This window comes from Moschus berezovskii, chromosome 6 (assembly GCF_049115385.1).
Source record: "Moschus berezovskii isolate FMDL1 chromosome 6, NW_MosBer_1.0, whole genome shotgun sequence".
NCBI lineage: Eukaryota > Metazoa > Chordata > Mammalia > Artiodactyla > Moschidae > Moschus > Moschus berezovskii.
In genome coordinates, this window is record NC_142465.1 from 68811848 (window position 1) to 68833928 (window position 22081).

Below are 22081 nucleotides of genomic sequence, written 5' to 3' on the forward strand. Positions count from 1 at the left end.
AGTCCTGATCAGTGTGCATTTGTGATTATATTTGTACTTATTTTTTACCTAAGCCGACAAGATCTTTTCCGAGTGGTGTTTCAAAAGGAGCATGTACAAAACTGGCCTGCAGACATCAGTCTGGGGTTGCCTTTGCTCTTCCTGTTTGTGCCAATGTATCATGTAGAATTGCTCTGTTTTCTTCCACTGTATTTATTGCTACATTTCTCAGCATAAACCTATCCCATTGTATTTTTTATAAATGAATATATTTTTTAACATAAAAAAAGATACTAGGATTACTATTAATCTCAAGAGCCAACTGGTGAAGGTATCGGCTTGTCTTTTCCTTTTTTTTTCAAACTCCTTGTATGTCAAACTTTGGCAAGATGTGAAACCTAAAAAAAAAAGTGCAAATGGAGAAGCAGGGTAAAAAAAGAAAATCATGAAAATGTACCTGTTCAAACTGGTGTTATGCTGGATTTTTTTTCCTCAAATAGGTAGATGACATTACTTATATTTTCTTTGCTTCAGAGTAATACTGTTTCTTTACAGTATACTGTGCTCTATACTTGAGCAAAACATAACCTTGTCTTATTGTACATACATTATTTGATTTTATTTCCAAAATAAGTCCATGAAGTAGGAGAACCAATGTACTACTATTCTAGTTTCAAGTGGAATACACTGGAATTTAAGTGACATGACTCACAAATTGAAGGGGAGGAAAAAGTTCCTTGACTTTCTTAGGGTCCCTGGCTAGGTCTGAGAAGTAAACTGATAAATACAAAAATGGGAGGAAAAGCATACAAATGTATTTAATAAGTTTTGTTTGACATAGGAGCCTTCATAAGGAAATGAAGACTCAAAGAAACAGACCTATATACTTTATGCTAGGTTTGATGAAGAATTGAAGAAGGAAATGGCAACCCACTCCTGTACTCTTGCCCTGGAAAATCGCATGGCTATAGTCCATGGGGTTGCAAAGAGTCAGACATGACTGAGCGATTTCACTTTCTTTTCTTTGGTGAAGAATACACAGTCCTGAAAGAATGTGACAAGGTAAGGTATGAGGTAATTGTAATAAACTGGGAAAAGTTAGCAAAGCCTGTTTGTTCAGATTCTTCTTGACTTCCGTTTGCCTTGGGAGATAAGGATAGTCCTTTGCTCCTGGTGTAGAGAGGGCATCTTTCATATGAAGGTGTTATAGTCTATCTATCTCAGGGAGAAATGGCAAGAGGGGAGTAGGTCAGAGCAACCCTCCTGCTTCTGCCATTTTCTCAAACTCTCTCAGCTTAAAATATTCAATGTCATGTGTCATGTTTTGGGGTAATGTGTCCTGAGCCCCCATCAGAAGCATGTACAAAACATAAAGAATTTCATGAACATGAGCAGTCTTTTTTTCATGGCTCTGTGAGCTGTCTTAGCATGTACAGTCAACTAAGCCTATCTCTACGCTGATCTACAGATGGGGACACCTTAGTCTCCAGACACAGCAAAACAATTCTCAATTACGGTAACTTCTGAAATCCTACAGCCCATTAATATTAGGTTTTGTGGGTGGTTGTTTTTTTTCTATTTTCACTATAATGGCCTTTGCTTAAACACATGTGGTGACACCCTGGAGTTACATTGCCTCTGAAAACTTAAAATCCTACACCTAACTCTCTGTTCAGAATCTACTGCCCTTCAAATAATAATAATAGCTTACAATGAATGTTTACATATATCAAACCTTTTGTACTTTTTCTCACTAAATCTTCAATGTTCTAAGGTGTAGAGTTGTTGGCATTAATATTATTAGCCCTGCATTATCAATAAAGAAACAGAAGCTTGGACCACATGGCTGAGCTAGGGTCTGAACCTGGGATCGCCCCACTCCCAGGGTTTGAAGTCTCTATACTATACCGTACTGCCTTTAGCCCTATCACAATTCACATCAGTCTCAGAACACGAAAACCTGCCATGCCATTTTTCTGTGTCATCTTTTTTCCATCCTTAGACACATATCTGATCATCTGAACCACTTTCTCAGTCAGTTGATTTTAAATGTTTCTGATAACAAATATTTATCCTTTTCCTTATAATCAAGACAGCACAGGTAAAGCCCTATAATAGGAAAAAGCTTGGCTTGTTTGAGATTCCCTATTATGAATACCCCCATCTGGAAGCAGCAATGAGATACAGAAAGTATTTACCTTTTTAGAAGAAAGGTAATCAAACAGAGGCTTCCAAAAAGAACTAGAGAAGAACTTATCTAGAGATATTAAAAAATAACCTTAATGTAACCACCTTTTATAACATTGTACATTTATTACATACCCTTGGTTCCCTTCCAACTTATGTGACTATAACAGTCACTTAATGATATAGAAAGAATAAGTCTGAGTCAATACCTGATATGGCATCTGGATCTTCTCCATGCAGAAGCTTCTTGAGTTTCTTACTAACCAGATTGAATAAAGTAACTGGTGTCTACATAAAAACAGATATTTTCAAGTTTCTAATATGAATTTTTCTAGCCAGTAATCTAATATAGGGGGCTTCCCTGGTGGCTCAGAAGGTAAAGAATCAGCCTGCAATGCAAGAGACCCGGGTTTGATCCTTGGGTCAGGAAGATCCCCTGGAGAAGGGAATGGCAAAAAAATCTTTTTTTGACCAATACATAGGAGAAGAGGATTACAGATGGGGAAAGGGGGCGGGTAGCAGAAGGCCTCTGAATTATAAAGGGTATATAAATACTTGAAATTTTTTTAGAATTCTTAAAATTATATTTTCTCCTTCCACATATGTGGTATATCTGAAACTAGGTTAACCAATCATTAGTACAGTGTTCTACAATAATAAAAATTATTTGTACTTCCATAACAGCACTGGACTAGATAATCTTGCACTGTAATCACATGATCTATATGTAAATAGTAGCTCTAAAATACATAATAACATCATTCTCTTAAAATAGATATATACTACTTTTCCAGTCTTAGTTATTACACGAAGGAAATCCCAGATTACAACATGTATCTGGGGGGAAAATTTCCTCAGCTAACATTGTTACAGAGGGTAAACCTACCAACGTTGAACCTCGTATCCACATAGCTCCTTCATCTTGACCCCCAAGGTAGGTACCTTTCCATTAGCTTCTGTTCTCCTGAAAATTTACAAATATGAAGCCATCCCCATCAGTTCATTCTGTCATGCAACAAAAATTTAGTGAGTGCTTTCTATGTGCCAGGACAGTTATAGGTGATAAACAAGCACCCTCAAGTCTGAACTCATGGAATTTGCATTCTCAGACATGACAGCACATGAGATAAAGACAATTTCAAAAGTCAGCAAATATATAATTTCAGGTAGTGATAAGTGCCATTAAGAAAGCATAAAGCAGGATACAAAGCTAGAGTGAAGAAGATGGGTAGATATCTTAGTTAGAGAAGATAGAAAGATGCCCCTCTGAGTTACTGAGAGGCTATCATTTTGAGCAGAGGCCTGAAGTGATGTGATTGAGGTCATAAAAAGACTGAAGAGAAAACGTCCCAGACATACCCAAAACAGCACAGGTAAAGCCCCGGAACAGGGAAAAGCTTGGCTTGCTTGAGATCCCGTATTATAAATACCCTCATCTCAATTTCCCTGAAATACTTCATCCCCTAATCTCCAGAAACCAGTCATTGGAGTCACTTCTCCCTGCTTCCTGAATTCCATACCAGCACATCCTCCAGCCCTCGTCCAGTTGCTTCTCCCTTTCAGTCCTGCTACAAAATTTGAACCAGTATCTTTCTTTATGACATTGCTAGTTCTGACATGAGGGGGAGGTAAGAAATCCTTTCCAACTTCTCAACCATATGTAGCAAAGAGGAGAATTCATTTACCTAGAGGAGGAGGCAGAGTGAGAAGTAAGTGGAGATGCTAAGGAAGAGGAGGAGAGAAAACATTCTTTCTAAACTCCTGGTTGGATCTTTTTATAAGTAAGGAAAAAACATGAATTTTGGTTTAGTGACTGTAGAATTAAATATTTATGTAACCACTACCCTAATCTCTATTTATTATATTTTATGATGAAAAATGAGGTGCAGAGTAACAACTGATTTTTAAATGAGCTTTAGAATATATTTCATTCAAAAGTCATAAAAAAGGGACTGCTTCTATTGTATATATTTAGTACCACCTTTTTCTCTGAAATAATGGAGAAGAAACTTCAGTTAAGGGTGAGAGAACTGCTGCAAGATTCAAACCAATGTGTTTCTAATGACATGAGAGAAATTTTTTACACACAAAAAAATGAGAAGGGAACAATTTTTTTAAAAATGTATCCACACCCCCAAACTCCCCTCCCATCCAGTTGAGAAGGGAATATTTCTTTATAGAGGCTTTGGAGAAATAATGCCACTAAAAGTACCAGTGTCTGGTACTAAAATATAGTAGTGAGGCTAAAAGGTAATCTTTTTCTAAGATTACCTTAGAAAAAAGTAATCTTTTTCTTCTGTTAGGAAAAAAAAAATCTTTTTCTAAGATCTTTTTCAAAATATATCAAGAATTTGACAATGGCTCACTAACCCTATTGCTACTCCTTTGTTTCATGTCACTACATTTCTTCCCAGATTACTACAATAGCTTCCTAAAAGATTTTTCTGCTTCCTTCCTGCCCCCTTTATAATCTGTCCACAACACAAAAGCCAGTTATCTTTGTAAATATCAGTCAGATGAGCCCACTCTCGTGCTCAAAACCTCTCATGAGTCCCCACTTAATTCCAAGGACAGGCAAGGTCTCTCCAATGGTCTACAAGGGCCACCTCCTCTCTGACCTCATCTCACACTGCTCTCCCCTCTGCTCATCGCTTCTTTGCTCTTGTTCCTCTGCACCCAGGCAAGCATCACCTCCAAGTCCTTTGCTCTGGGAACCATTTTTTCTGCCCCAAACCAACACCCTCCCAACCCTCATGGCCATTTAGTTGACTGTCCTTGTTCCACTATCTGTTCAAGTCTCACTTTCTCAGTGAGCCTAACCTTGTCCACACCATTTAAACCATAAGCTCCTACTAACCCCCACCCTGGCACCTCAAAATTCCTTTAAACTGCTCTTTTTTTTTTTCCTATTGCATTTGTTGCTTTTGATCAAACTGTATGATGATAACTTACTGGGTGTGTTTTTATTTTTGTCTGCGCCACGCGGCCTGTGGATCCTGGTTCTCTGACCAGGGATCGAACCTGGGTCCCCGAAGCAAAAGTGAAAAGGGGTCTGCATCTTTGCGTTTTGTTTGCTAATGTGTTCCAAGTACCTAAGACAGTGTCTGGCACATAGTAATGCACCAGAAATAGGTTGAAGAAATTAATCAATATACTTGTAAATATCAACTAAATACCAACGTTGTTTTGAATCTGCTTCCTTCTCTTTAGTGGGTGTGGGGAGAGAGCATTCCTTCAATCTTTGCCCATTATAGGTACTCAGTAAATCATTAAGTGAATACTTTGCTTTTTCATCTGACACAAATAGCTTAGTAATAAGTGTGTCGAGGCAAAATACCAGATGTACCTTGAAGAGCTCATAGTGCAGCTCCAGTAGGAACAAGACTAGTTGTCCTACCTGTACTTTTAATAATGACTTAGATTGCAAAACTGCTTTGGCAAGAGTTTTCAGGACCACCATTTTGTTATCAAACTGTAAACAAAAAGATTCATTAGCTTGAATTGGTTTTAAATGAAATAAATAGAAGGTATTAAAACTGTTGTTGCAATTTTTTTCACCTTTTTTTGTAACTTGTTGGCATTAGCTTCTGATGCAATTGCCACAAAAGTAAGTAGCCATTGTTAATTCTTCTCTAATGTTGGACAACAACAATCTTAGATATAGTTGTGTTGCTTCAAGTGATTCTGTTCTTTTTTCATTTTCTGTTCAGTTCAGTTCAGTTCAGTTCATTCGCTCAGTCAAGTCCAACTCTCCGCGACCCCATGAATCACAGCACACCAGGCCTCCCTGTCCATCACCAACTCCTGGAGTACACTCAAATTCATGTCCACAGAGTCGGTGATGCCATCCAGCCATCTCATTCTCTGTCGTCCCCTTCTTCTCCCGCCCTCAACCTTTCCCAGCATCAGAGTCTTTTCCAGTGAGTCAACTCATCGCATGAGGTGGCCAAAGTATTGCAGTTTCGTTACATGGGTTTAAAAGAAGACAAAGCAAGGGGAAAAAATAAATGCAGATTATACTACTTAGCAGTCAATTAAAATTCTGTGATGCTGTTTGGTTTGCAGATTCATTTTTACATTTGAAATGTTTTTATTATAAAATATTTCAAACATATATGAAATTATCTATATAATATGCCAAACACATGCATAATTATATCCAGCACTGTCAAACATTAATTTCATTTTTTTGGCTACATGCCACAGTCTGTGGGATCTTAGTTCCCCGACCAGGAATCAAACCCGCACCCTCTGCACTGGAAGCGCAGTCTTAATCACTGGACCACCAGAGAAGTCCCCTTAATTTGTTTTTAATGTGAAATTATATGGTCACCTACCTAGCTAAAAAAAGACATGATATGTCACTCAATTTTTATTTTACTAAAAGATCACCAAATTAGTACATCAGAAATTAATATTTACAGACACCTCAATTCTCTAGCCCTGTGAAGGTGAAAAGTGAATGTGAAAGTTGCTCAGTCATGTCCAAATCTTTGCGACTGTATAGTCCATGGAAGTCTCCAGGCCAGAATACTGGAGTGGGTAGCCTTTCCCTTCTCCAGGGCATCTTCCCACCCCAGGTCTCCTGCATTGCAGGCAGATTCTTTACCAGCTGAGCCACAAGGGAAGCCCCTCTCTAGTCCTGTAGTGTATCAAAATATTTCTTAGAATGTCCCTATGATAGAATTACCTTAGATCTAATTCCTATACTACATTATTACATTTGACATTACAATTTACATGACAGGCAAAAAGTAGTGGTAAAAAAAAGTGAAAAAAGAACTCTATGAGGGAATTTGCTGGTGATCTAGTTGTTAGGACTTGGTGCTTTTATTGACAGGTCCTATGGTTTCATCTGTGGTGGTGGAACTAAGATTCCATAAGCCATGGACTTTGGCCAAAAAAAAAAAAAGACTCCATGAAGTAATATGACACCATAGAAAAAAATATTAAAATGCAACATTCAGGGAATTCCATGGTGGTCCAGTGGTTAGGAATCCATGCTTCCACTGCAGGGGGTAGGGGTTCAATCCCTTCTTGGGGAACTAAGATCCTACCTGCTGCAGAGCACAGCCGAAAAAAGCAATACTCATATAATACATATAATTTTCTGCAACTTGTATCTTCAGGTTTTATTATTATGCAAGAAAACTGAAGTTTAAACATCACTTAACTAAAAGTTCAATAATTCCTGAATAAATACCAATATATTCATCAGTTAATAAGTAGCCTCTCTCCTGATTTGGAAAACTCAGCAGTGGCCACAGGACTGGGAAAGTCAGTTTTCATCCCAATCCCAAAGAAAGGCAATGCCAAAGAATGCTCAAACTACCGCACAATTGCACTCATCTCACATGCTAGTAAAGTAATGCTCAAAATTCTCTAAGCCAGGCTTCAGCAATATGTAAACCATGAACTTCCAGATGTTCAAGCTGGTTTTAGAAAAGGCAGAGGAACCAGAGATCAAATTGTCAACATCTGCTGGATCATTGAAAAAGCAAGAGAGTTCTAGAAAAACATCTATTTCTGCTTTATTGACTATGACAAAGCCTTTGATTGTGTGGATCACAATAAACCGTGGAAAATTCTGAAAGAGATGGGAATACCAGACCATCTGACCTACCTCTTGAGAAACCTGTATGCAGGTCAGGAGGCAACAGTTAGAACTGGACATGGAAAAACAGACTGGTTCCAAATAGGAAAAGGAGTACGTCAAGGTTGTATATTGTCACCCTGCTTATTTAACTTATATGCCAAGTACACTATGAGAAACAGTGGGCTAGATGAAGCACAAGCTGGAATCAAGATTGCTGGGAGAAATATCAACTTCAGATATGCAGATGACACGACCCTTATGCCAGAAAGTGAAAAAGAACTAAAGAGCCTCTTGATGAAGGTGAAAGAGGAGAGTGAAAAATTTGGCTTAAAGCTCAACATTCAGAAAACTAAGATCATGGCATCCAGTCCCATCATTTCATGGCAAATAGATGGGGAAACAGTGGAAACAGTGGCTGACTATTTTTTTGCGCTCCAAAATCACTGCAGATGGTGCCTGCAGCCATGAAATTAAAACACGCTTACTCCTTGGAAGGAAAGTTATGACCAACCTAGACAGCATATTAAAAAGCAGAGACATTACTTTGCCAACAAAGGTCTGTCTAGTCAAGGCTATGGTTTTTCCAGTAGTCATGTATGGATGTAAGAGTTGGACTATAAAGAAAGCTGAGCACCGAAGAATTAATGATTTTGAACTGTGGTGTTGGAGAAGACTCTTGAGAGTCCCTTGGACTGCAAGGAGATCCAACCAGTCCATCCTAAAGGAGATCAGTCCTGGGTGTTCATTGGAAGGACTGATGTTGAAGCTGAAACTCCAATACTTTGGCCACCTGATGAGAAGAGCTGACTCATTTGAAAAGACTCTGATGCTGGGAAAGATTGAGGGCAGGAGGAGAAGGGGATGACAAAGGATGAGATGGTTGGATGGCATCACCGACTCAATGGACGTGGATTTGGGTGGACTCCGGGAGTTGGTGATAGACAGGGAGGCCTGGCTTGCGGTGGTTCATGGGGTCGCAAAGAGTCAAACACAACTGAGCAACTGAACTGAACTGAACTGACTCAGGTAGACGTTAAGTTTGGAATCACCTCTCTGTCTGTTAGGCAACTGTTTGCGATAACAAGATCTTCCTCTCTATTTAATTGAAGAATTTGTTTTTTAACTAGAGGTTCCAAAATACTTTCCAAGAATAGAAGGTGAATCAATTGAAGAATACATAACAATGTTTGTTGTTTTCAAACATCTTCCACAGCTTAGAAAGAAAAATAATACAACTATCAGACTAACAAAAGACATACACACATTCAACCAGTATTATAAAATTCTATTTCCAGCAATACAAAAGCATTAACATAATATAATGGATGAATTTAATGCTGGGATAATTAAATTGGCTAAATTACAGTTTTTCTTTTCAGGATTGATCTTTAAATAGACATCAGGCTTATGAGTCATATTACTTTTATTTTCTGGTTATGTTAGTTATAAAGTGATATTATCTAGCTTTTAAGGGGTATTATCAATAGGTTAATTCCAGATATAAAAAACTATTGGTCCTGCTTACAAATTATTTTGCACATCTGAGAGAATGAGATTACTAATTATTTACAATTGTATTCAAAGCAGGGATAGTTGTAGCTAAATTGTTTTTAAATTCAAATATATTATTAGGGACTAATTTCAACTTGGGTTTCTGGTCATTTATGTTAAGAGTTAATAAAGTTTTTTTTTTTATTCTAAGCATTGGATCATCATTAATATTATGTTTTTCTTTAAATGAAAGAAAATTACAGAAGCTAAAGCTACAGTAAATCTCTTGCAGAGCTTTACTGCCAATCATTGTTGTTCAGGCAGTAAGTCGTGTCTGACTCTTTGAGACCCCATGGTTGCCCTCTGTTCTTCCCAGTAGCATACTGGACATCTCCCAACCTGGGGGGGGTTTCATCTTCCAGTGCCATATTTTTTACCTTTTCATTACTGTTCATGGGGTTCTTGAGAACACTGGAGTGGTTTGCCATTTCCTCCTCCACTGGACCATGTTTTGTCAGAACTCTTCACTATGACCTGTCCATCCTGAGTGGCCCTGCATGGCATGGCTCATAGCTTCATTGAGTTATATAAGCCCCTTTGCCATGACAAGGCTGTTATCTATAAAGGGGTACTGCCAATAGCCTATGCATTAAATTTGGGTCATAGCTGTGATTTGTTTGGTTATTTTAAATAGAATTTTGAATACAGTATTTTGAGTAGAATTAACTTGTTTAAAAATGGGAGATTTCATATAAAATTCTCAGTTTCTAGCTTCTCTTTTAAAGTATCATAAGATCTCATAATACTGGGCTTGAATTAATGCCTGACCAAAGTTAGCTGATATAAGTTAGTGGCTACCCTATTTGCACTGACATGTCATTTTCAGCTCACCTCAAACCCCACCACTTCCTACTGTATCCCAGTGAAGTTGTCAGCTACCGTTTTCATGGTATGCTATTGGTTTTGCTACAGTAGAAATTAATTTCCCTAGAGTTATATCTCTGTCTTAAGCAGGAAAAGGAAAAACAGCCACTGGGGCCATTGCTTGGCAAATCCCATGGACAGAAGAGCCTGGCGGGGTCGCAAAAGAGTCAGACACACCTTAGAGACTAAACAACAAAGGCCATGCATTTCAAGCAAAACGACAGTATATATTTTTCCTACATGTTTGAAAATGAAATACTCACATGCTCTCTCATCTGTCTGGGTCCTAAAGGCATCTGAGTTTGCTACTGCTGAGTTACTGACCAAAAATAAATCAGCAATCTTTTAGTGAAGACCTGAGATCATTTGTTACTGTTCAGTCTCTAAGTCATGTCTGACTCTTTGCGACCCCATGAACTGCAGCATGCCAGGCTTCCCTGTTTTTCACTATCTCCCAGAGTTTGCTCAAACTCATGTCCACTGAATCAGTGATGCCATCCAACCATCTCATCTTCTGTTGCCACCTTCTCCTCTTTCCCTCAATCTTTCCCAGCATCAGGGTCTTTTCCAGTGAGTCAGTTTTTCTCATCAGGTGGCCAAAATATTGGCACTTCAGCTTCAGAAACTGTCATTCCAGTGACTATTCAAGGTTTGATTTCTTTTAGAATGGACTGGTTTGATCTCCTTGCTGTTCAAAGGACTCTCAAGAGTCTTCTCCAGCACCACAGTTCGAAAGTATCAATTTGTCAGCGCTCAGCCTTCTGTATGGATTCTCCAGGCAAGAATACTGGAGTGAGTTGCCATTTCCTTCTCCAATGCATGAAAGTGAAAAGTGAAAGTGAAGTCGCTCAGTCGTGTCTGACTCTTAGCGACACCCTGGATTGCAGCCTACCAGGCTCCTCCGTCCATGGGATTTTCCAGGCAAGAGTACTGGAGTGGGGTGCCATTGCCTTCTCCAAATATCATCCTAGTTATGCAAAACTAAATTCCCAAAATATACACAAATATATGAAAACAGAAAGAAAGGTCTGGAAGGATAAAATTCAAACTAACCTTTGGGAAATAGACATAATGAAGGCATGTTCACTTTTCAGCATACATATTTCTGATTTTTATAATGTACATATATAAACTTTTTCAATTAATTGGAGACAATAAAATTTAACAATTTAGATATAATTTACATTTCACAAAATTCACTCTTTTAAAGTGTACAATTCAATGACTTTTCATTCACAACTCTGTGCAGCCATCTCTTTCATCTAACTCCAGACCATTTCATCACCTCAAAAAGAAGACTTCATACAGTTAGCAGTCACTCTTCATTCCCTCCTACCCCAGTGAATTTTTAATAAAAAAATTTTTAGGAAGATAAGAGAATAAATTGAAACATCTAGAATGTTGTTTCTAGATTTTTGTTGTTAGAATCCGAGAATTTAAGGTCTTTCTTCCTTTGCCCATGAATAACTGGAAGTTCAATTCAGTTCAGTTCAGTCTCTCAGTCGTGTCCGACTCTTTGTGACCCCATGGACCACAGAACGCCAGGCCTCCCTGTCCATCACCAACTCCCGGAGTTTACCCAAATTCATGTCCATTGATTTGGTGATGTCATCCAACCATCTCAGCCTCTGTCGTCCCCTTCTCCTCTTGCCTTCAATCTTTCCCAGCATCAGGGTCTTTACAAATGAGTCAGCTCTTCACATAAGGTGGCCAAAGTATTGGAGTTTCAGCTTCAGCATCAGTCCTTCCAATGAATATTTAGGGTTGATTTCCTTTAGGATTGGCTGGTTTGATCTCCTTGCAGTCCAAGGGACTCTCAGGGGTCTTCTCCAACACCACAGTTCAAAAGCATCAATTCTTTTGTGCTCAGCTTTCTTTATAGTCCAACTCTCACATCCATACATGACTACTGGAAAAACCATAGCTTTGACTAGACGGACCTTTGTTGGCAAAGTAATGTCTCTGCTTTTTAATATACTATCTAGGTTGGTCGTAACTTTCCTTCCAAGGAGTGAGTAACAGGAAACTGGATGCGAATTTTACACAACGGTGCGATGTTTAGAGCAAAGAAACAGTCACCTTCAAACGCCCTCTGTAGCAGAAGTCTATCCTTGAACTATTACAGCGCGAGACCTTGTGGACAGTGCGTAGACAGGAGCAGGGGGCGGAGGGCAGAGTGGAAAAGGGGAAGGTTTGAGAACTAAGAGCAAGTAGGGTAGAGGTTAGGGTAGCGTGGGGTCGATAAGCCTAGGAGTCTATGAGCAGTGGAGACAGGGTTATTTTCCATGGACCATCTGCCTCGCTAAGCGTCATTAAACAAGTAGGCCAGGTTAAAGAAATAGTCCTCGAGCTCAAGGACTTGCAGCATTGGCATCATCTTAATGAACGTCTTAGAAACACAGACCATCAGACCGTACTCTTGAATCCAAGCTGCATTTTAACAACATACCCAAATCATGGGTTCATATTAAAGTCTGAGAAGCACTGCTTTCCAGGATTCCCGAAGAAGAGTAGCTTCTGAAAAGACCCAGAGGCGGTCCTCAGACGGACTGAGAGGACAGGTGGGCGGGGAAAGGGGCGGGTCCAGGAAAGGGGCGGGCCCCAAAGGCTGAGCTCAAAGTCCAAACCTTCGCTCCCCTCAGCCGTCCCCCTCTTTAGGCTCTAAAGGGCTACCTGTCCTTCTTTTCCTGGAGCCTCTAGGGCTCACGAAGCTCGATCCGTTCCGCCCAGGGCCGGGAAGCTGGATCTGGCCGTCAGGGCAAGGCTACGCAACCGCGGAGTCAAACGAACCGCCAGAAACTCGTCCACCGGGCTCCGCCTCCTGCCCGTGACCCCGCCCCCACTTGGCTCTCTTGGGGCGGGGACCAAAGACGCCCCGGTCCCGCCCCTTCCGAACAAGCCGGAAGTGACGTCATGCCCGGACCGACTGGTCTTTCGGTCTTCTTCCCCCTCCTTCACTCTTCCTCCCCAGTCCCGCCCCTCCCCTCCCCTTCCCCCTCCTCCGGTTCCAGCCTTTGAGGCCGCTCGCGTGTGGGAGGCTATGGAGTAAGCCGGCGGCAGCGGCCAGGCGCCGAGGCTGAGCAGGAGCAGCAGAGAGGCGTTTGGGGGGCGGGGGTGGGGAAGAGCCCCAGCGCCGCCCCTCCTGAGGGAGACGGGGAAGAGGTGAGTGACCGCCCATGGGCACCGAACGACCTCCTTCACCGATCGCGCACCCGCCTGGGCTCCCCAGGCAGAGAGAAGGAATGGGGAAGGACCAGCGCCCGGGGTAGGCCTCCCAAGGTCCCCGGGGCTGGCCACTGTTGCCTGGTGACGGGCCTGCTGGCTGCAGGCGGGGCCGGCTGGGCGGTCGGCGCCCTAGCGCGAAGCAGGGCTAGGGGAGCGGCAAGCTGTGGGGAGCGGATCCGGGAGGCCCGAGTCTCCCGAGGAGGCCTGGAAGCGACTGGAGACCCCGGGCTGGAGCCATCTGCTGGAGGGCGAGCCCCCTGCTCAGGCTCAGGAGCTCGGGTTTCCGCGGTGGAGATCTTTGTTCCCTTTTGGGAAATAGGACACTACTCCGGGACTGGGTGAGACGAGCTCCCCTCAGTGCTGAGGTGCGCCTCTGATAACCTGGGTTACCATCTGAGGCCCTCCGGCCCAGCGTCCTTTTCTGATAGGAGCTTTAGTTCTGGAATGGAAGGTTATTGTTAGTGAGGTGGGTGGGGCAGGTGTTTTTTTATATACCCTCTCCGAGGCTCCTTCGCTCCTGTTTTGCTAAGTGGGAGAGAAAGGATGGAAGAAGGTTGAGACCCATGGAGCATGAAAAAACTTGGGATCCGACAGAGTACATACCTATGGTCAGTAATTAAGGGAACCAATGTTATCAAGTCAGCTCTCATAACTGTCTTCCTGAGGCTCCAGTCTCAAGTGACTTAAAAGCACCAAGTCAGTAGTGACACAGTTTTAAGTTGCAAACTGGTCTGGAGTCAAAAAATTTACAAATTGGATTCTCGGAGTAAGAAGTTTCCTAAGTCAAATTCGCAAGCCTCTTCATTCTGGAATATTAATATGGTTTAAGGTTAATGCTCCAAACCAGCCTGTCACAATAAAACCCCCTTCATGTTCTGGTAACAGATTGAAAGTCAAGTGGTTGAAGCTTCCTTTTGGACTTTACAGGTTATTTTTTTGTTTGTTTGGCTTTTTTTTTTTTTTTTCAGTTAAATACTAATTTTTTTTAAGTTTTAAAATAATTTGTCAGCTGAGTGTATAAGTAGAATTCTTGAGACACTATTAAACTGTCATAAAAGACAATTTTGAGGGAGTGTTTAAAGGAAAGAACCTAAAGGAAAGTAAGGACCTTCATTCTGTTCAGATCCATTTTACACACATGCAGAAACCTATTCTGTTCTCTCTGATATCCAAAAACACCCAGTAAAATAAAACACCCAATAAAATACAAGCACAATGTACACTGAAATGTTTCTATAAAAACCAATACCATAATTAGGAATAACTACTCATACTCACATGTTTGAAAATCATGACTTATCTCCCAAGAAAAATAGGTCCTCTTACTGTGTTTGACTCAAGTGACTAGTTTTCATCATCCATCCTTTCTATAGGAGTTCAAGTTTAACAACTTCCTGTCTCATATCAGCCTCTCCTGGAGTCTTATTTGAATATCTCTTGAGTCTGTCTACTCCTGGTCTTCACACTAGTATTCTAGTTCGGCCACCATCATTTCTTATTTGAATTACTTATGGTCTCCTAATTAGGGTCTTCCCATGTGGCCCTCCGGAGAAGGCAGTGGCAACCCACTCCAGTACTCTTGCCTGGAAAATCCCATGGACGGAGGAGCCTGGTAGGCTGCAGTCCATGGGGTCGCTAGGATCGGACACAACTGAGTGACTTCACTTTCACTTTTCACTTGCATGCACTGGGGAAGGAAATGGCAACCCACTCCAGTATTCTTGCCTGGAGAATCCCAGGGATGGGGGAACCTGGTGGGCTGCTGTCTGTGGGGTTGCACAGAGTCGGACACAACTGAAGCGATTTAGCAGCAATAGGTGGCCCTAGCAGTAAAGAACCTGCCTGCCACTGCAGGAGACATAAGAGACGCAGGTTTGATCCCTGGATCAGGGAGATCCCTGGAGTAGGAAATGGCAATCCACTCCAGTATTCTTGCTTAGAGAATCCCATAGACAGAGGAGCCTGGCGGGCTACAGTCCATAGGGTCACAAAGGGCAGGCGCAACTGACGCAACTTAGCACACACAGAGCACACAATTAGGGTCTACCTGCATTTACTGTTGGCTCCTTCTATAGTTTTGCACACCAGACTGAGTGATTTTTCAAAATGCAGATCTGATCACATAATCTTCATGTTTGAAATCCTTCACGTATTTTAGGAGAAACTAAAATCCTTAACAGGATGTTTGGGCAGCTCTTAATTGCCTTTGCAACCTCATCTCCACAGCGCCTTCTGGCCTCCTTTTCTTCTCCTAGTCACTTCGTTCTTTCTGTTCTGCTTCAGGTGTATGGCATTTGATTATGATGCTTCCGTTGCCTAGAAATGCTCTTTCCTCTTCATCCAGTTAATGCCTGCTTTTCATTCAGCTTACATCAGGGAAGACTTTCCTAATTAGGATACATTCCCCTGATTGTATGTTCTCATGATGCCATCGCAGAATTGCCATACTGATTAATACTTACTAAGTTAATGAGATTTCCCTCATGTCTTGACACTGTGTAAGTGCTTAATAAATGTTTGTTAAATGTATGAATTCATTGACGACTTATGAAATGTGCCAGGAATTGTTCTCAGTATTTTGTGCGCATCGTTGTCTTTAATCCTCTCAACAGTTACTTGAGGCATGGGTGACAATTTCCCTTTTTTAAAGACTGGAAATAGTGTTAGGAACGCTAGTTGGTGGTTATAGTGCTTTTATGAAACCTGGCATTTGAACCCAGGTTTTGCTGCCACTGAAGACTGTAATTAATCATGTAATTCTCATACTGCACGTCATAATCACCTGGGGAGCTGCTCAAAATACAAATGCCTTGACTGCACATTTATGGATTCTGACTCCAAAGGCTTGAGATAGTACCTTGGCATTTATATGTTTTAACAAGTAGTTATTGTTCAGTCACTAAGTTGTATCCAACTTTTTGCAACCCTGTGTCCTGCAGCATGCCAGGCTTCCTTGTCCTTCACCATCTCCTGGAGTTTGCTGAAATTCATGTCCGTTGAGTCATTGATGCTATCTAACCGTCTAATCCTCTGTCGCCCTCTCTTCCTTTTGCCTTCAGTCTTCCCAGCATCAGTCTTTTCCAGTGAGTCGGCTCTTCCCATCAGGTGGCCAGAGTATTGGAGCTTCAGCTTCAGCATCAGCCCTTCCAATGAATATTTAGGCCTGATTTCCTTTAGGATTGATTGGTTTGATTTTGCAGTCCAGGGGACTCTCAAGAGTCTTCTCCAGCACCACAGTTTAGACATTCACCAGAATTTGAAGATCATTGCTTTGAAGTTTGAAAACCATTTTTTTTGACAACACTTCTGTGCTGTATGAGTTTCGGTTTTCACGCATTTCAGTTTTCAGTTCAGTTCAGTTCAGTTCAGTCTCTCAGTCGTGTCCGATTCTCCGCGACCCCATGAATCACTGCACTGTATTTCAGATTTTAGGTCGTCTTAAGTAATAATCACAGTCTTATGGAAATAAGCTTAGTTATCATTTTGTCTAATTTCCTAGTCAGTTATTCTTTTTCTTCTGGCTAGAGTTGCTGAATTAAAAGTAGAAAAGTCGCTTCGCTGACAGAGGTCCTTATGGTCAAAGCTATGGTTTTTCCAGTATTCATATACGGAGAGTTGGACCATAAAGAAGGCTGAGCGCTGAAGAATTGATGCTTTTGAACTGTGGTGCTGAAGAAGACTCTTGAGAGTCCCTTGAACAGCAAGGAGATCAAACCAGCCAATCCTAAAGGAAATCAACCCTAAATATTCGTTGGAAGGACTGATGCTGAAGCTGAAGCTCCAGTACTTTGGCCACCTAATGCAAAGAACTGACTCACTAGAAAAGACACTGATACTGGGAAAGATTGAGGGCAAGAGGAGAAGGGGACAACAGAGGATGAGATGGTTGGATGGCATTGACTCAATGGACATGAGTTTGAGCAAACTCTGGGAGATAGTGAAGGACAGGAAAGCCTGGTGTGCTGCAGTTCATGGGGTCCCAAAGAGTCGGACACAACTTAGCGACTGAACAACAGAGTTGCTGAACAGTGAGACACTGCCACCCCAGTGCTGTTGCTTTTTTTTTTTTTTTAATTATAATAATTTCCAAGTGTCTGGTTGACTTCCTATAGTAAAAACTGTACTTAGTTCAGGGGCCGAAAGTGCCTTCTAAAGAGTTGGATGTAATTTTTCCTCAAATTTTACTTATTGTTCAAATTAGTTATTTGATACTTTAGCATATGTTGCCTTGTAACCTCACATTCTGCTTTTAAAATCTTACTATATACAGACTTAATAATAAAAACAATGTTTTACTTCTTGTTTCTCCTACTATACCTAGCCTGGTGTTTTTTATCTCTTCTGTACCCAGTAATTTACTGAGTGATGTGTGCTTCACTGTCCACTGCTAAGTCTTCTTAGTTTTTTGTTTCTTAAATCAGGGATGTCTCTTGAAATAATCGGTTCTAGCTCAACTTATAATAATTATATACTGTTTGTATTTATAAAGAGAATGATTGTGTTCAGCTGATACAATCTTTGTTTCCCAAGTAAAACTAAACATGGTTTCTGTATAGGCCAAAGAATGTTTTTAACCATTTTTTTAAACACTATCTTTTTAAAAACTTTAGTAATCTGTAAGCACCTCCTACCAAAAAAAAGTATTTCAAAAATTCTTGTGGTTGGTTTACTTCTCTCCCTCTTGCCACTTTGATGGTAAGCTCTTTCATGGCTTATTTTTTCTTTGCTTCTTTTTTCCCGTTTCTTATGTGGTGTCAGGTACATAGTGGGTACTCAATAAATATAAAATAGTTCACCAGATGTATTTTCATGTGTATTTCTACCAGTGTTGACTCTGGCTAATGGATAGGCAACTCAAATTTGAATATTAACTCTGAAAATATCCTTTGTTTTGATACTCAACTATTTATAATTTTCAAATCACATCATATATAGTCTTCCTCACCTTCATGTCTTGGCACAGTCCTTTCTGGAAACTCTTTTACTTTTCTCCTACTTGAAAAACACTTCTCTTTTTTTCTTTTAAACTTTTTATTGGAATATAATTGATTTACGAACACTTCATTTTTGGGCCCATTTTCATGTTGCCAAAGCATGTTACATTTATACTCTAGTTAACTGGTATAAGTCTTTTCAGAGTGTGTTACTCAACTGAGTCCCTAAATAGCAGAAATGTTTCCATTTACATCTGTATTCCCAACATATGACACGTGCATAGCATGTAATACATATTTTAGGCAGAGTTAGAGGAAAGGATGTGTAGGTTTTAAATAGGATTTTAATGTCTCTTCCACCTTCCCATCAAAATCAGTAGCAGATGTTCATAGAAAACAACTTGGCATGGCAATAAATGTTTTCATAATTCCAGTAGTAACATTTTCCAACTGCTTTCAGAAATGCAGTATTAAATAGAAAAAGGAAAGCAATTTTCATTTCTATTTACAGACAGTTCAGATCTTTAACAGAAGAAAGTAAGTTATATCTAAATAAATACAATTTAATTAACTGAGAAAATAGGACACAAACTAACACTACGTTCGTCCAGTGGCCTTCTAGATATTTTTGCTTGTGTATTCTCTAATTTTGTAAGACATTGTGCTTTTTGTGCTTTAAGTTGATAGCATCAGAATTTTTTTTGTCGAGGGTTTAGATAGTTACAGAGTATCTAATTTTTAGATTATGTTTTATTTTTATCAGAACCTTGGAGTTTTTGCTTATTAATTGAAATAAGCGTGTTCTATACACTCCTGTAATAACTATCTTGTTTCTTAATTGTATTTCTGTGACAGATAAGGCATAGGATTTTGCTGTTAAGAACTAAAGCATAATCTCCTTCAGAATTTCTTACCAAACTTCTTTTTGCTTTACTCTTAAGAGACTTTCAGGATTAATGTATTCTCGAACTGCATTTTCCCTTTTGGCATGCCTGCTAAGGTTTTGTATACCCAGAGAAATGCCCTATAATAAGACTGGGATGGCTGAGAAAAACATTTTACTTTGGTCAAGTGGGAGAAAATTGTGAAAAAGAGTTGGCTAAGGAAAATTTGCAAGGTACACACTTGTTCTCAGGCAAATCAATTTTAGGAAAGAATACACATGGTTTCCCTGGTGGCTCACTGGTAGAGTCTACCTGCCAGTGCAGGAGATGGGGTTTCAATCACTGAATTGAAAAGATCCCCTGGAAAAGGAAATGGCAACCCACTCCAGTGTTCTTGTCTGGAAAATCCCATGGACAGAGAAGCCTGACAGGGTCCATGGAGTTGCAAAAGAGTGGAACAGGACTTAGCATCTAAACAACAACAATACACAGCAGGTGAAAGTTTGATGAGTGGTAGGCCTTTAGACCTCTTTCTGTGCGGTAGACCCTTAAACAATCTAGTGAAGCCTATGGACCTGTTCTCAGAGTAACATTTTCACAGCTTGTCAGTTTCTTTCTACAGAAGCCTCTGGGATTCTGATTGGATTGCATCAAGTCTATAGATTGATGGGGAAAATTGACAATGTCTTAACAATATTGTACAAACAATATTGTCGGTACAACTTTTTCCATTTAAGTCATCTTCAATTTTTCACAAAAAATTTTATTTTCATTATGCAAGTCTTTGTATCTTTGTATCTTTTTTAAGTCTTTGTATCTTGTTAAATTTATTCTTAAGTATTTTGTGTCCTTGAAATGCTATTTTTTCCATTTGCTGTATTTATTTGCATCAGTGTTTGCCTTTTAAATTTTTTACTTTGCATGTCAACATTTTTTTAGTTCCTTAATTTTTTCAATTGAAGTATGTTTGATTTACAGTTTCAAGCATACACCAAAATGATTCAGTTATGCATACATACATACATACATACATATATGTATTTTCTTTTCCAGGTCATTTTCCATTATAAGTTACTACAAGATACTTTCTCATAGGCCTAGGCTTCCATGAAATCACTGCTTTTACCCTTGGTTCCAGTGTGTGTGAGATTTTTGTGTGCATCCTTTAAGAGTGAAGTTTGTGGAATTCCCATGGCTAAGCCCAGCTGGCCTTCAAAGCCAAATGCTCTGGGGGTTTCTCCTCCCAATGTGCTAGAGCTCTGGGCTGGGGAGCCTGATGTAAGGCTCTCTCACTCCTGTGAGAGAACCTCTGTAATAAAATTTTTCTCTAGTTTGTGGGGAAATATCTCGTATCCTGGGGGAGCATGAGATTTGATTATATCATGAGTCCACTCCTCTTACCCATCTTGTGGTTCTGTCTTTATGTCCTTAGTTGTAGAGGATCTTTTCTGGTAGATTTCAGTCCTTTTCAGTGTATTGTTTTGATCTTGATGTGCTCGAGAGAGGAGATGAGCTTCAGTTCAGTTCAGTCGCTCAGTCGTGTCCGACTCTTTGCAACCCCATGAATCACAGCATGCCAGGCCTCCCTGTCCATAACCAGCTCCCGGAGCTCACTCAAACTCATGTCCATCGAGTCGGTGATGCCATCCAGCCATTTCATTCTCTGTCGTCCCCGTCTCCTCCCACCCCCAATCCCTCCTAGCATCAGACTCTTTTCCAGTGAGCTTAGGTTCCTTCTATTCCACCATCTTGGCCATTCCTCCCTCAAAATGGTAATTTTGAAATTTCCATGTTCAGTTGTCTGTTTCTAAAATATAAAAGTAGTCTTTTTAAAAAAGTATTTTCATATTCTGCCTTAATGCTTACTTACATATTAATTCCAGTAGCTGTTTTTGTGAATTACTTCTGACATTCTGTGTGTATGATCGTGTTATTGAGAATAAAGAATTTTACTTCTTCTCTTTCTTCCTGTAGATATTCAGAGATACCATTTGTCAGGTTGAGGAAGCTCCTTTCTGTTGTTAGTTTGCTGTGCATTTTTATACTGAATGAGCATTGACTTTTGTCAAAAAAATTTTTCTGCCTTAACCTAGTTATTGTTGTTCAGTAGCTCAGTTGTGTCCAAATGTTTGTAACCCCATGGACTGCAGCTCACCAGGCTTCTGTGCCTTGACTATCTCACCGAGTTTGTTCAAACTCATGTCCATTGAGTCGATGATGCAGTCCAACTATCTCATCCTCTGTTGCCCCCTTCTCCTCCTGCCCTCAATCTTTCCCAGCATCAGGGTCTTTTCCAGAGAGTCTGCTCTTCACAAATGGTGGCCAAAGTACTGGAGTTTCAGCTTTAGCTTCAGTACTTCCAATGAATATTTCGGGTTGATTTCCTTTAGGCTTCCCTGGTGGCTCAGATGGTAAAGCATCTGCTTGCAATGTGGGAGACCCGGGTTCGATCCCTGGGTGGGGAAGATTCCCCTGGAGAAGGAAATGGCAACCCACTCCAGTACTCTTGCCTGGAAAATTCCATGGACGAGGAGCCTTGTAGGCTACAGTCCATGGGGTTGCAAAGAGTCGGACACGACTGAGTGACTTCACTTCACTTCCTTTAGGATTAGCTGGTTTGATCTCCTTGCAGTCCAAGGGACTCTTAAGAGTCTTCTCCAGCACCACAGTTGGAAAGCATCAGTTCTTCAGCGCTGAGCCTTCTTTATGGTACCGCTCTCACATTCACACATGACTACTGGAAAACCATAATTTTGACTATATGGAGCTTTGTCGACATAGTGATGTCTCTGCTTTTTAATATGCTGTCTAGGTTTGTTGTAACTTTTCTTCCAAGGATTGAGTGTCTTTTTAATTTCTTG

General features: G+C 40.5%; 1 protein-coding gene across 5 annotated transcripts in view; it reads left to right on the forward strand.

Annotated features, from left to right (window-relative positions):
• The first annotated feature begins 13182 nt into the window (after window positions 1-13182).
• The window catches only part of SCYL2 (SCY1 like pseudokinase 2), a 56496-nt gene continuing 47597 nt past the window's right edge, over window positions 13183-22081 (forward strand). For 2 of the 5 annotated variants that reach the window (XM_055395028.2, XM_055395029.2), the window contains exon 1: window positions 13183-13339. The gene's annotated coding sequence lies outside the window, so the exon portion shown is untranslated. Of the gene's footprint in view, window positions 13340-13375; window positions 13768-22081 lie in introns of those variants that run through there. The other 3 variants (XM_055395024.2, XM_055395026.2, XM_055395025.2) reach the window with 2 other exon arrangements.